Source organism: Chiloscyllium plagiosum, unplaced genomic scaffold (assembly GCF_037043375.1).
Source record: "Chiloscyllium plagiosum isolate Xiang-an unplaced genomic scaffold, Cpla_swu_hap1 HiC_scaffold_31, whole genome shotgun sequence".
Taxonomy (NCBI): Eukaryota; Metazoa; Chordata; class Chondrichthyes; order Orectolobiformes; family Hemiscylliidae; genus Chiloscyllium; species Chiloscyllium plagiosum.
In genome coordinates, this window is record NW_028270169.1 from 31,192,987 (window position 1) to 31,207,598 (window position 14,612).

At 41.1% G+C, this 14,612-nt stretch overlaps 1 protein-coding gene across 3 annotated transcripts in view; it reads left to right on the top strand.

Moving 5' to 3' along the window:
- Nucleotides 1–14,612, top strand: part of LOC122564061 (double C2-like domain-containing protein beta) — a 284,761-nt gene that overhangs the window by 148,003 nt on the left and 122,146 nt on the right. The gene's annotated exons all lie outside the window — the stretch shown is intronic.

Genomic DNA, 14,612 nt, shown 5'->3' on the forward strand with positions numbered 1-14,612 from the left:
CTTCTTGTAAGATTTTCAGTAGGTCACACAGCTAAGTTCAACTGAGCAGTCATTTGGAAGGAGGTAAAAACAATGACTGCAGATGCTGGAAACCAGATTCTGGATTAGTGGTGCTGGAAGAGCACAGCAGTTCTGGCAGCATCCAAGGAGCAGCGAAATCGACGTGAAGGGCTTTTGCCCGAAACGTCGATTTCGCTGCTCCTTGGATGCTGCCTGAACTGCTGTGCTCTTCCAGCACCACTAATCCAGAGTCATTTGGAAGGAGGCAGTCAGAGGAGAAATTTATTTCATGCAATCTGCTGGTTAATCAAGCACTTAAGAAGCAGCTCCATTCTGAAGATATGGAGGAATCTCTCTCTCGAGCACAAATTAATTGTAATCTCTCAGGCTGCTTCAAATGTCGGAGATAATGTAACTTCCAGAAGTTTAAATAATGAAGGTGAGCTTATATTAGTAATGTTAAGAATTTATTATTTTTCACAACTAAGGAACAGAAGAAAATTGTTTGTTCTCTCTGTGGCAATGTTATGCTATTCAATTGGCCACATAGTTTGAAGTTAACCAGTTGATGGTTGCGAACTGTAAATTGTCTTGTTAATGAATCACAACAGCTACATTCAATAAAGACTGGAGAAATCTCATGGTGTATAATAGTTGTCAGTAGCTGGCATATTTTCTGCACCATCTGTGTCATGCTTTCATCCAGCTACTTGTTGGGCAGTAGACAGTGCACTCCAAATCATCTGCTAATGAGGGTTTCTGGTAACATTGAACTGGAAAGGTTATCAAGTGCAAAAGAATCAAGAACACTGACAGTTATGATTAGGTGATGGAATATTTCCACGGATTGAAACGGTGGTATGTCAGTTTATGAACTTAAGATATAAATGGTATTGAGGAATTAAAGATGAATATATAAAAATGGCAATGATGAGAATGTCCAATAGGCAACCACAAGGAGTAGTTGAACCAAACAGCAGAGCTGTATTTAAGTGGCAGCTCGATTGCAAGCTGAGGGAGAAAGGAATGGAACAATGTGCTACTGCAGTGTATGAAGCGAGATGGGAGGTGGCTCATTTGGAATATAACTGCAGACATAGACAACGTTGGGCTGAATGGTGTCATTCTGTGCTATAGAAATGAGACAACATTACTATTAAATAGAACATACAGCCATAAACCACAGTCAAAGCAAAACCCGTTCTTTAAAAGGAGATGAATACATAATTGTTTGAAAAAGAAAATATGCCATAGTGGCAGCAAGTGAGTCAGAGGAAGGGGTCCAGTTATGGCTCATGCAGAAAAAGACGCCATCTGAGATGTAATGGACCACATGGTAAGTTTTTATTTGTGTGGATTCTGTCAGAAATTTATGACGAGATTTTATTGGTAGAAAACTACAGAAAAGGGGATATTTTTGAAGTGATACTTTTGATTCTTTTAAAAGTTTGAATATGTATTACAGTCCTCTAAACATGTTGTTAGATAGCAACCTAAAATGTTCTAACTGGCAATATTTTCGATTTAAATAATCAATCAATGCAAAGTTCAGTTAAACTGGCATTCATCTTTTCCAAATTAACTATTTTCCTCTGTTAAAATATTCTTGATATTTAGTAAACCAGCAAATGACAACTGCAATAAACAACAGACCACTGTTTTCATGAGAGTTAGTTGGTGTTGAGAGAGAAAGACAATTCTAAATGATAATGAAAATGGCCTGTTTGTTATTTATGACTACAAATAAAACATAATCAATGTGGAGCCACCATGTGCTTCTCTCAGTCTCTTCATGCTTGCTTTATTACTATTTAGCCAGTATTTCTTCATTATATAACATGGATTCTCATGAATATAAATATGGAAAATACTGGAAACAAAACATTATGTGATAATACTGAAATGAATTTCTGTTGGAAATTGTGATGTTTATAACATCTTGTCAAAGGTCAGTGGTATTATTTAGACATACTTTAGTATAATTTGTATTGATTTCAATTGATTTCTCCAAGTTATCAATAAATATGACTAGAATCATCAGTGAATAAGTGGCAAAGTTTTATTTTCTTTCTAACATATGAAGAGCCTCCAGTTTGTAATCAAGGAATTGTACATTTTATGTTTAAAAGCAATGTATTTCATCTCAGAAAAGTCAAACATCATTGTCAGACTTCTGAGGATCATGCATAATGTCCCAGTTCAAACGATTGGGAAGCATTACCCTGAGATAATACACTCTATAACATTAAAGTGAAACTTTGCAGCTCATCTTCACTTAATTTTGAGGTAGAATCCATTAAATATTCAACACCATCGCTAGAATATTATCAGAGTTGCTGTGAACATGCATACCTGACCCTGCATGTTATGTATTGTATTGTCCATTGAAGCTTTTCATTAACATGCTCTGTACTCCAGCTGCATCAATGTCTATTGGTTCTGAATACTGTTAACTTGCTCAAGGATTACCTCTTCTGATTTTCAGTGGCATTTCTTCACGGACAGCCCCATTCATTTCCTTTAAGCCCCTTACACATTTATTTTGAAGGTGACCTGGTTATTTAACCACAGCCCACTGACCAGTTTTTAGTGGTACTGTTGACTATCATTACAATAACAGCTTTTCACACCTGACCTGACACCACTAAAGCATTACAGACATTCATTTTGGCCATATATCCAAGAACTGTTTGTAGAAGATAAGCCATGAAATTCACAGATTTCCAAGAAATAAATCTTGTGTAACTGTCCTGTGTTGAGAGGCTCTGGTTCTATTCCAAATTTTACTGAAAGTACCCTCTTCACTAAAAAGTACATTTTAATGGCTCATGATAAATCCAAATGTAAATCTACTGAAATCAACAAAATGTTTGATTTTTGATTTTTTATCAAAATATTCTAAATGTCATAATTTGCTGATGGAAATATTTTTTTCCATTTCATGCCTTGTTTTGCAGAATTTTGTAGTTATCTATTCATGAATGTTCCAGTTTAATGAACCAATGGATACTGGCTAAATAGTTCAGGCTAAACAGTCAAGCATCGAGTGAAATGGTTCCAATTTGTGCAATCACCATAATGGTCGGATTATTATGACAACGATCAGGTTGTACAAAGACAGTCTTTTAGTTGAACTCTATTAGCCATATTATTATCAAAAGTTAACATATTTATTTGTCTCAATTTTGCTTAATCCATAATTTGGCAACAAAAATTTTCTTTGATTCAATGAGCCAATTAAATTAATAGATGCATATAAACATTCTCTAAATGTGCAGCAGGAGTAATCAATGTGCTAGGAAGCTTGATGTGTTGGTGTATCTTGAACATTATTTTGCTCAGTGCTTTCATGCAAGTCTCTTTGTTAACCCTAACTAATTAACGTGGAGAAGAGAGTAATGTGAGCAAGGAGATGGTAATTCCAGAGTTTGGACTGAAATGGGTGAAAGCACAGCTGCCTATTGTATAGCAAAGACACTCAAGTTAAAGGATCACAGAACAAAGGTTTATAGCTGAATGACATTCCAGAAATGGGGAGCATTGAAGTCATGAAAGGATTTGAACATGAAATTGAGAATTGTAAATTTGAATGAAGGTCACTGAATGCAAGTGACAAGGACTTGGTCTGAGTCATACAAACAGAAAAGCTTTAAAGAGCTGAGGTGAATGGTAAGAGGGGGTTAGAGAGAGATACTCCTCCTCTTCTCTTAGCCCAGTCAATGCTGGAAAAGCACACACATGTTAGAGTCAGTTGTTCTTGCCTTTTTTTCAGATCATCTGAGGGATGGACAACACAATTCATGGTGTTAAATCTAAAACAGCTTAAATATGAATCATGCAACCTCATTAAAATATTGCCTCTGATTGCCCAAGCACAGGCTGCAATGGTAGTCAGATTGCCGTGTGTTTCTTCCAAGACCTCATGACCCACAGTGACCATTGAGAAACACCATCAGAATGGGGAGAGTCAGGGAAGACAGGACACAATTCCTTTTTAGGCATTAACTGCCATGTGAGAAATTTAAAGGTCCAGTTTGAATGTAAGTGAATGGGTGGGGGGTGTGGAGAATGAGATGGTGAGTTTGTAGTCAGGTCAGGTGATAGCTAGGTCATTTTGAGAAAAAGGGTCTGGTCTGGTCGGGTCGGGGTGCTGTTGGATGGTCAGGGTGTGTGGCCCAGACTGGAAGTCATTCTTAGGCTCTTTTGGAATGAAGACCTATACCCACAGGCCCTCTCATAGTCTTAGCAAGAATGTCACCAGCAATTCCCTACTGCAGTGTAATCAGAGTTCTACATTGTAGCAGACTTCAAAGGAATTGTTTGGGAAATTGAAAATTAAAATGGGCAATTCCTCCATGCTTGGAACCATCCAAAGATCTCTATTTAAATTGGAGACCAGTAGAATTAAGAAAAAGCATCAAATACATAGTTGAATACATAATCTAACTCCTGAGCAACTATTCAACTGACCCCTTGTTTACCTCTCACACCCCAAACTCCTGTTCCCCAGACACTTACAAGCCACAGACCATGATCAGACATTGCATGGCACTTCACCCCTCTTCCCCTATTCTGTCCCTTACCATTACCCCCCCACCCCCCACCCCCACCCCTCTTTCTCCAACCAGTCTGAACCCTGCTGGAACGTCCCATAAGTACGTTCCCGGCACCCTTCCCACCTGTTCCAAATGAACACCCACATCCCCCCAGCCTCCACACTGGACACGGCCAAACCAGCAGACCCAACCCAACAGACCCTTGTCAAGCTAAGGCTCTCAACGGAGCAGACCCCCAGACTCAATGTCCAGTATCTGTGCCCCCACCTACCCAGGTCACCATAAACACCGCATCACATACTCACCCCCCCTTGCTACTTTGGACCCTGACACACTACCCAGCTGGTACCCTACCCTGGTGTCACCCTACTTGCCTGGCACCCGACCCCTGCTGATCTGGCTTCCTGCGCTGACACCCAACTCCTACATGCCTGGCATCCTATTTATCTGACACATTCTCCGACTACCCATCTGGCACCCTACCCTCCCAGTACCTTCACCTTACACTTGTCTTTTCTACTTACTGATAGCAGAAGCTACAACAGTGTCTGTCAGAACCTTTAAATTTCAGAATACGACTTTGAAAAGGGAGCATGGTGTGCCTTTCTCTGACAGTCATGTGCTATGAGAGAACTACCAGGACACAACTATGGCTTCACATTTCTAGATCCACCTAGACGATACATTTTTATTAATTTATTATCATGATGCTAAGTGGGACAGTGGTGTTTACCTTGGACTGTGCATCAAAAATCCATCTGCTAGACTTTTCTGCAAGCTTACCAGCCTAACTTGTTTTTGGAGCCTCAGGATTCATTCAGTTTCTCTTCATGTAGCACCAAAAGTGACAAGCAAGGAACAAGAATAAGCCACTTGGTCCTCCGAGCCCATTCCGCCATTAAATGAAACCATGGCTGATCTAATTTTAACCTCAGTTCAATCTTCCTGCACATTCCCCGTAATCTTCCATCCCCTTGGTAGTCGAGAATCTATCGACTTCTACCTGAAAAGTATTTAAGATTCTTCATCCACTGCCTTTTGAGGAAGGGAATTCAAAAGACTCTCAACCCTCTGAGAGTTTTTCTTTGCTCATGTATGTGTTAAGTGGGTGACCTCTTATTTTTGAGCAATAACCACTAGTTTTAGATTCTCTCACAGGAGCAAACGTCCTTTCGATATCCACTCAGTCCCTTCAGAATCTGTCAGACGGTTGCTAATTATAATTCAGTGATGACCGTGACAGCACAAAGTAGAAAGAGTGGGCCCCAAGTTTTCCTTCAGCTGGTATAGGAATTGAACCTACACCTTCGATGTTATTAACTCAGCTAAAAAGCCCTACTCTTTCATGCAACACCTGTCAAATTAGTGTTTTATTTGTTTACAGAGACATCTTTCTGTTCCGTGATAAATGAACTGCGAGTCTGAGGTCATAGATTCTCATAACACTGGAGTGAGGCAATCAGAGAATCCCTGCTTTGTTTGGAATTAGTTTGAACTTCGACATTCCATTTAAACATCATGTGGCAGATTTTGACTTCACAAGCTCATTGGCACTGGAGCAGGGAAATCATCCATTGGCCTACTCATCATAGACTTAACTTGGGGTAAGGGCAGGAAGGCAATGGGTCTTATTCCTGCACCACCACTGGACTTGCACCAAGGGAAGGACATTGAACCCCATTCTGGATGTGAAGCTCAAGTCATGTTATGTCAAAACCACACTTCTAATGTGAATCAACTGTAAATCTCTGACACATGCTTTGACACAGTGACCGTTGGGGTCACCTTTAAGGTTTGTTTTACAGATGATTTCACTCCCCCACCCTCCATCAAATTGTTTCTTTCTGGAAAAGTCAAAGCACATTGTGAGGTAGCTTCAATTTGAGCTGTCGTTTTCAGGAACTGTCCTTAAGCAACTGACCCAATTAGTTACTTATTATTGAGAGTCTTTGTCCAAATTTTAAAACGTGATGCCCAAAACAATGATATACAGTCACTTGTCTCAAGCTGTAATGGTTAGCAAGTGGGCAGATTTGTTCCTAAGTTTTCCACACTGACCAAAATAGATTAGATTAGATTCCCTACAGTGTGGAAACAGGCCCTTCAGCCCAACCAGTCCACACCGACCCTCCGAAGAGTAACCCACCCAGACCCATTTCCCTCTGACTATTGCACCTAGCATTATGGGCAATTTAGCATTGCCAATTCACCTGTACATCTTTGGACTGTGGGAGGAAACCGGAGCACCCGGAGGAAACCCACGCAGGCATGGGGAGAATGTGCAAACTCCACACAGACAGACGCCCAAGGCTGGTATCGAACCTAGGACCCTGTTGCTGTGAGGCAGCAGTGCTAACCACTGAGCCACCGTGCCGCCCCATGAGGGCTGGCAGGATCTGTCCAGTGTGATATTTTAAAGAGAAATCTTTTTTTTTATGATTTCTACCTGTGGTTAGGGTAAAAACTGTAAGATTATGCACACGCTACAGGTTATCTCTAATTAAAAGGTTGACTCAGAGACTGGGGTTTTCCATTTTGGAGTTATAGTCATATCTTAGTGTCATATCTGCCATGGTCCAAGATGACTTGTCTCACATGATCATTAATTTTTTGGCTCATCTTGTACGCAAGCAGGTTTTATCACAAAACAAGCGCCAAATCTTTTGCAGATAGTGAGAGTAAAGTGTCACCACTGAACCACTTCTGTGGTTCCAGACCCAGGTAGCCCACTGAAGGGCACAGGGCACCCCTTCACCTATTGCACGCCAGGAATTTGACAGTACACAGTGGTCTTTGTTCCGACTCCTATCCTGGAGATGTGTGCAAAATGCCGAAAGGTGGTTTCTCACTTCAATGATATTTCATTAATAAATCTGCCCCCGTTGGAGCCAGAAGAGAGGTCCTCTTTCTGCTTTTGGAGGTGAGGAAGAAGCTGTCCCATCCAATCCGGGCAACTGTAGTTCAGGTCGCACTGGAGGTCAGTGCCTCGAGTTGACATCAGTGAAATGGGACCTGGCACAGGAAGTGACTGAATGATGCCCTGTGTTTTGTAAGGTACAGCCATCTTCTCAATGCAGCCTCATACCCAAAGGGTCATCACTCAATCTAGCTGTTTCGTAGCACAGCCATGTCACATTGGCATGCTCACCTTGCTGTTATATAGAGAAGATACATACTGGAAGGCACACTCCACCTTATCATGACGGTGTTGTAATGCTCACCCAGCCCTGCAGGTTTTTCTCCCTCACTCACTGGAGAGGTATCATCACCCGATAAGGCCTCATGCACATATTCTCACTACTGTTAGGCCTTTCCTTTCTCTTATTACAGCATAGCACCGAACAGGAAGGAGAGGGCCCACATTGGCAGCAACCAACCTGATTGGCAGATTCTCACTGCATTCAAGGACATTGCAGTATAGCTGATAGGGGAGGACCAGCAGTGGTCCTGTGTACAAGCCAGGGAGCAACCTTGCAGTCTGCTCTTCTCTGAGGAACTTCTGAAATAACTTTGCTGCTGTAAACCTAAGAACTTATTTAGATGAGTGCTAGGTATAAATGATCACAGAAAGGTGGCAGCAGAGAGATTTAAAAAAAAAAGACATGGGGGAAATTATTTTACACAGAGGGTGGTTAGCAAGTGGAATAAACCTCCTGAGGAAATGGTGCATGTGAGGACAGCTACAATTTTTAAAAGACATTTGGATAAGGACATGAATTGGAAAGGTTTGGAGGTATATGGGCCATGAGAAGGCAGTTGGGACTAGTTTAGTTTGGGATTATGGTCAGCATGGACAGGTTGGACCGAAAGGTCTGTTTCTGCACTCTATGATTCTAAGTGCAACCCCTCTCTCACATTTCTCTACATAACGGTTTGTGTTTCTTCACTAAGAAATTCTCTCCCACTGATATGAGTGATCAATAAGCAGCCAAATGAAAGCAGGCACAATGGCTTCCCTCCCCCACTGCCTCCAAGACTGATGCCATAGACAAGGTGACCACCAGCAACCTCCACTAGAAACACTTTCAGCTCCGTGAATATCTTAGCTGGAATAGATTCGGGAATTGTTGAGACCATCACTGACATCTGTCCCTAGCAGATAGATGAAATATCTGAGATCTCTGACATATACAGGAGCACTGGAGACAGGCCTCTAGGATTCAGTCAGATGTTCACTTGCCTGTCTCTGTATCAGGCAGTAACGTTGGATATCCTCTGAAGCAAAAGACAGAGGAGTACATTCGTCTACTGTGGTGACTCTGGTATTCAAATCCTTTGCTGCTTTCATGAAAGGGTTGATGGGTAGCTTGGATACTCAGGTGCAGCAGAAAGCTGGTAGCAGCTGGATATGCGTTCAGGCCTACAGGTCCAGCAGAAAGTTGGTAGCGGCTGGATATGTGCTCAGGCCTACACTCCACTTCTTTAGCAATAGATGATCAGCATCAATGATGTGACAAAAGGGAGATGAGGTACCTGAACTTCACTCCAGGTAACAGATTATTGCTTTGTTTTCCCAATGTTATTTGTCAGAGTTTGTTGAGTGCCATGTTACCTACATTACAACAGTGACTGTACTTCAGAAAAGCACTTCATTAGCTGTTGAGGACTTTGAGTTGTCTGATGTACAATCATTATTCAAATCTAAGTTTATTTTATCATGGGTTTTAACTTTATTGACAAGACTGTTATGTGACACTATATTGAAAGCTATTAGGAAAGCCTGCATTACCTGTATAAACAGCAAGCATCATCAACCCACTCTGTTATCTCACCGACAATATCTCAACTGGGTAAGTAAACAAATCCATGCAGACTTTCCATAACTACTTTATGTTGGGATGGCATGGTGGCTCAGTGGTTAGCACTGCTACCTCACAGCACCAGGCACCAGGATTCAACTTCATCCTCGGGCTGTTGTCTGTGTGGAGTTTGCACATTCTCCCTGTGTCTCAGTGGGTGTCCTCTGTTTTCTCCAGTTTCCTTCCACAGTCCAAAGATGTGCAGTTCAGGGCAGATTGGCCATGCTAAACTGCTCATAGTGTCCAGAGTTGTGTAGGCTTGGTGGATTAGCCATGGGGGAATGCAGGGTTACAGGGATAAGTTAGGGAGATGGGTCTGGGTAGGATGCTCTTCAGAGGGACAGAGTGAACTCAATGCGGGGGGTGGCGGGGAGGGTGTGTGGAGTGGGGGGTGGATTGTAGAGGAGGGATGGAAAAGCACATGCGGAGTGCCATAGTCAGTGGTGCAGGAGAAGGAATGGCAAGGGAGAGAGTATTTGCATTGGCATGACAATGGGATCACATCAGTGGAGCAATAGAAGAAGGGACAGCATGGAGAGTACCAATGAAGATAAGGCATGTGATGAGGTGACAGCATGGGAAGGGGGAATTGGGAAAGGGGATGGGCTGGGGATAATATGAGAATGATGAAAGGAAAGTGGTGTATGTCATGGGGAGGATAGAATGGGCATTTAAGAAAGCATTGTTATGATAACAGTACCAGCTTCATCTGCAAACGTTTTGCTGGTCTCTGCTAACGCTAGAATAATTACAGTTCCCCATGATAGCCAGTCTCTAATTTCCTTGCAAATTTATTCTGACATATTCTTACAATTAGTTGAGTGCCTGTATGATCCAGCCAGCGATCCAATGTCTGTATTGTTCCTTAATTCTAACCAAATAGACTCTATCCTTGACTCCTCTCAAGCATTCTCCTGCCTCAGGACTGTAATATTCTCCTCCATTAACGGGCTCTACTCCACCTTTCTGTCTTTAGGCAGTTTCACAGATCAATCACCTAGGGGTCAGTTTGCTTATTTGAGTAGACAGTTGGTTTGCAATGCGGAGTGGTGTGTGGGTTCAATTCCTAAGGTTACCATGAAGGACTCTCCTCTTTCATCTGACCTCACCTGATATGCGGTGGCCCTCAGGTTAAACCACTATCAGTTATCCCTTTGTATTATGTGAGCACTCTTATGGGTCATTAGGACTATGGTGACCTTAGCTTTACTTCTGCATCTGCGTATCATGTGGTACTGTTGGATGACAGCCTGGACTATTTGGCTGAATGTTTCCTTCTGCCATCATGAACTTGTGATGCTGCTGCCCAGTGAAGTGGTTGGGGGAGTGTGCAATCCCAGACTAGTGACTTCTGAAGCAAGTGAATCGAGGCCAATGTGGGTACCTTCCTTTTGCTCATTTCTTTGTGCATTTGAATGAATATTCACCATCAGCTTTTGAATAAATGATACTTGCAATCCTCCCTGCAGCTCGGTTTGCATGGCTTTAACTGGAATTTGGTAGAAGTATTATTGAATTATGCTTTTGATTCATGCTCTTGTGCTGATCAAAGTGATGGGTGCTCGAGCTGAGGACTGGAACACTTTCGGCAGCTAATGCCAACATCGAGAACTTCAAGTTCAGGAAGAGAAAAGCCAGCTGCATATAAAACCTCTTTTATTTTAGACCAATAACAAAGCTTAGCTGTAACACCAGGGGACAAACCCAATAATAAGGCGGTTAAATTAATGACCAATGGTTGCTTGGACCAATTCAGTGCAGTGATGCACCAAACTCCAGTTGAAATGGTATACTAGCTCACTTACAGAAGATCCATGTAGGCAGCTAAACTAAGAATCTTTTATCCGTGAGTCTGACAGATGTTCAGTCTCTGGAGACTTGCGTTCTTCAATTTTAATTTAGAAGCTTGAACTTTAATTAATAGATCCAGCTTCAAGATCTAAAATGATTTAATGGAGACTGAATACTTATTGTCTTGGGTTTGGCACCTTCTTGAGATTGAACACATTGAGGGAGAAATGTTGCTGGGAGAGTCAATCCAGAACACCGTTTCCACCTTTTAATATCCAGCTACAATTCCAGCTACCCTTGGCCTGCATCTGAGAGACCTGGGCCTATTACACTTGTTTGTATAAATCATATTTTTATAAAATTAGCACATTTTCTTTGTGCATTCCTTGTACTTGTCTTTGGACACATTTACATATATTTCAAGCATGTTTGGAGTCAAATGGTATTGGTGTAATCGGCATTATCTTAGAGCAAATCAGATTTAGGAAAAGTTAAATATGATGAGGAAGGCTGATTTCCTGATTGTGTGATCAATGAATTACAAGGTTACACCCCCTGATTTTCTGATCACCTCAATTAAAGGAAGGAAATCAATATCTACTATGTTTACACGAAAAGTTTTCATGATTGCTGCTACTCAACAGAAATAACCGATCTCCCATATAGCTGAGTATTTCTAAGACTTTTACAATAGATCCAATTCAGTTTTTAATCTCATGTCAACAATCATAGCAAATAATGCTGAGATTCCTCTACATGTGTTTGCAGCGTTTTTATGCCATGAAACAATTACTTAATTGGATGTAAGTCCTTTCCCGGTTAATATTGGGAAATACATCTTCTCATGAGATAAATATCATGTTAATAATTGGTCAGTCAACAGTTTTCATTCAGGCTGGACATTTATACTTTGAAGATAAGCTCCCATTATTAAGACTTCCTCCATGCAAATCCATTTTGCATATAGAAATCTATTTCGACTTCAAACATTAAGCAGTGCACACTGCAGATGCGTGAAGCAATTTTAAATAACTGTAGTGTTATTGAACTGTCAAATATTTAAACAAAAATTGTCAAATGTTTCCTTGCTTATCAGGTGCCTATCAAAGACATGCAGTTTGACTCTTTCCAAGTGATGTTGACTGATAAAATAAAGAAGGTACTCTGATTCTTGGTTAAGGATTGTCTGAAAATGTTGTGTGCTGCACAATGTACTGCATCACATTAGTTTCCTGTTGATGTTTGCTGTAAGTGATAACTAAGAAACAACTCACTTGATAGTGTCTTTCCATGTCCTCGAGGTATCATTCTAAAGTTCTTCACTGCCAACTGAGTAGTTTAGATTGTAGTCACTCATTTTTTTCATTGATAAGATTGTGAATTTTCAGAATTCTCTCTTTGCCAGAGGTCTGTGGAAGCTCAGTCATTGTGTACATCATGTGCTGAGATTGATAGATCTTAGGCACTAAGAGAATTCATTTGGAATTGAGCAGACAAGTTTAGTTGATGTGGATCAGCTAATGCACAAATAGTAGAGCAGGTTCAAGTGACCATATGGTTTACACCTACTCCTATTTCTGATGTTCTTGTATAAACAAATGCTGCAGCTAATTTGCACACAGCAAAGCCCCATTAACAACAATTATATCAAGAAAGAATTGGGAATAACATCAGTAGAATGAATAAAGTGATAATGTAATGATGTTAATGAACCATTACAGAATCATCGAATTGTTAGAGCACTTGAAGGAGTTTATTTCCGACCATCCTTCCTGCACCATTTGGATTACCTAGTGCCAGTCTGCTGGCTTTTCCCCAGGTTCCTGCACACTATTTCCATCCAAATAATCTTTCAGTGCCCTCTTGAATGCCTTCACTGAATCTGCCTATACCACATTTCCAGGCAGTGCTTTCCATCCCTAAATATCCGCTGAGTGAAGAAGTTATCTTCTCACCTTACCTTTGCTTCATTTGCACGTCACTTAAAACCTGTGCCCTCTCGTTTTTGTTTCTTTGACAAGCAGGAACAGCTTCACCCTATCTACTCTGTTGAGCCCGCTAATGATTTTAGAAACCTCTATCAAATCTCCTCTTGGCTGTCTTCTCTCCAAGGAGAACAGCTGCAACTTCTTCAATCTATCCTCAGGACTGAAGTTTCTTATCCCTGAACCATTCTTGTACATTGTTCTGCGCACTCTCCAATGCACTCACACCTTTCCAATAATATGGAGTCCACAATTGTACACATAACACCAGTTGAGGTCTAACAAGTGTGTTATGTCGAGAGATGCATCAGATCTAGACAGAAGTTATGTCTCATCTGTGAATAAACAGTTCTTGCAGGAAGTTCCATGGATTTGAGAAATAGTCCTTTGGGAGACTAAATAGAGTTGGATCCCATATACATGCCCAGACAATTGTGATTTCCAGTTAATATTTTCTGGGAGTGTCAGTTGAGGACAGAACTTTGCCCAGGACAGCCAGACAAACTCTTTGCTGTTCTTCAAGTGCCTCTAAGGAATCCTTGATGAACCCAGCCCAACCAAAAGACAGCATTGGCAGCAATCTGGTACTTGGTGAGTATTGTCATGAGGAGTCAGCCTGAATTAACTTATTGGAGTGGATCTTGAAACCATAGCTTTCTGACTTCGAAAACATTGCAAAAGGATAAGCCAAAATGACGGTGATTAAAGTCAGAAATGTTGGATAGCATTTTGGACAGGGTTTTGAACATTCTTGAGAATAACAGCAGCAACAGCATTTGTACAATTCATCATTGCCAACTTACAAATCAAGTGCTGCTTTTTGACCTGACAATGTGAGTGACAGTAACACAGCCGTTTGATTGAGGAGCAGCCTCAGTCACATTGGAGAGAGAGCTGCCATTTACTCTAGAAGAAGAACTTTCAATGGAGGAGGACTGGCATTAACAAAGGATTTGGGCCATCATTTACAAAACTGGAATGGGATTAGTATTTTCCAAGGGATTGGATTTTTAAGGGACTCCACACAGTATTTAGCAAACTGTGATACTGTATTCGGGGAAGTGAGGTCAGAGCTTAGAGAAGCAGGGTCACTGTTTACAACTACAGCAAGGTAGTCAATATGTTGATAGGTAAAAGCTCCAAGGAAGGCTTGTTATTGAGAGAGAGAGAAGCAGCATTTGGAGGTTTGTGGATTCTGGTGGTGATATGATTCAAGGTCAAGTTGATTTGACCTTCAAAGGTGTAATTTGTTGATAATTTCAGATTGTGAAGTTTCGGACATAATAGTACTGAAATGTTGGGATGTACTGAGATGCCAAGTGCCATTTAAGTAATATTATTGCACTGGGGATTAAGGTAAAAGCTGCTAAAGATAATATTCTTAAGAAATAAGTTTAGGAAAACTTCAGCCATCAATTTCAACCTCTGCCAAGAATTCGAACTCTTAGCTATCAACTCCATCCCAGACTCTTTGCTCAGCC